Raw genomic sequence first — 1849 nt, forward strand, 5'->3', positions numbered from 1 at the left:
TGGAAACATCCCAAGTACCCATCAACAAATGAATGGATAGAGAAGTTGTGGTATAATCACACAATGAAATACTACACTGCATTGAAAAACAAGGAACTCATGCAATATTATTCAAAATGGGTGACCCTTGAGGACATCATGCTGATTGAAGTATATCAGTCACAAAAGGACAAATACTTCATGTTGCCACTGTTGTAAAACAGGACTGACATTGGGGTTGGAGAGAGACTGAGAAAGATGGGTTTAATTACGTATACTGCATTGAAACAGATGAGGGAGAAAACAATTTAAAAAGGATATGTGATTAGGTATTTTTGTCATGACAGGAGTCCGGCGCGAAGGCTGCATAGTGGAGTCAACCTGGGGGAGTGATTGTAAAACAATGAAAGAGTTTTTAGTTTACTTTTCCAAGAGGGTAGTGTACTGGGGGGGGGGAGGCTTAGGAGGGGAGAAAAGTGCAACAATGAATGAATGGAAATCCAAAGTCTCTGTAAATTTTCATTGAAATTAATAATAAAAAAATTAAAAGTAAGAAGAAACAACATAAAAAGAACCAAAAAATGTGTAAAATATACGCTCTAGAAATAGGGTAATATGGTAATACAAATAAGTCAGACAGGTTAATAAGTGAGGGACTTACTTATTATGTGGAAAATATATAGAATATAGAAAAATTAAAGAAATCGCTGCCAATAGAGAAGTCAACAATAAAATGGATTAAAATGTAATAAAATACATTAGTAAAAAAAAAGATGTATTACAATGGGAAAGTCTACTTTTGGGGACCTCTCCAAAGTACTGAAGAGCAATGGTGTCACTCTGGAGACTAAGGTGCACATGATACAGGCCATGGTCTTTGCAGTTATTTTATATGCATCAGAGAGCTGGACAATGAATAGAGAGGATAGAAGGATAATTGATGCCTTTGAGCTGTGGTGCTGGAGAGGAGTAATCGACCTTGGACTGCTAAGATAATTCATCCTTGAGAGGACTAAACCAGGCTGCTCCTTGGAGGCAAGGATTCTGAAGCTTCATCTGACATACTTTGGACATGTTGTGAGGAGGGACTAGTCCTTGGAGAAGGACCTCATGCTTGGGAGGGTGAATGGACAGACCAGGAGAGGCAGACCCTCTATGAGGCCAGTTGATTCAATGACAGGGGTAATGGGGTAACATGTGTCGGAGACAATGAGCTTGTCACAGGACACAGAGCAGGGTTCAGGGCTGTTGTGCATAAAGTCACTGTGAGGTGCAGGCCACTCTACGGCACATAACAACAATACATGTTGTTTCTTCTTATGTGCCATCGAGTCGCTTGCCCTAAATGCTGCTCTATCCTGTGCAAAACTTGCCATCTCTGACCCAGTCTTTCCCACCACCCCAGTCACAGAATCTATCCATCTCATCGAGGGTCTTCCTCTCCTGCACTATCCCTCCACACTCCCAAACATGATGTCCCTCCAAGGACCAGTCCCTCCTTGCAACATGCCCAAAGTATGTCAGACAAAGCATCAGAATCCTTCACTCCAGGGAACATTCTGGCTTCACCCTCTCCAGGACAAATTTGTTTGTTCTCCTAGTAGCCCATGGTATAGTCAACACTCATCTCCAGCACCACAACTCAAAGGCATCAATTCTCTTTCTATCATCCCGTGTCACTGTCCAACTCTCTGATGCAAAGGACGTAATTGCGAAGACTGTAGCCTGGATCAGGCACACCTTAGTCTCCAGCCTGACGTCGTTGCTCTTCAGTACACTTGAGAGGTCCTTCACAGCTGACTTTCCCAATGCAATTTGTGTCTCGATTTCCTGGCTGCTGGTTAAAAAGAATGTTGACTGTGGAGCCAAG

The sequence above is a fragment of the Elephantulus edwardii genome, unplaced genomic scaffold (assembly GCF_000299155.1).
Source record: "Elephantulus edwardii isolate Elephantulus edwardi_28Jun2011 unplaced genomic scaffold, EleEdw1.0 scaffold00481, whole genome shotgun sequence".
Classification (NCBI taxonomy): domain Eukaryota; kingdom Metazoa; phylum Chordata; class Mammalia; order Macroscelidea; family Macroscelididae; genus Elephantulus; species Elephantulus edwardii.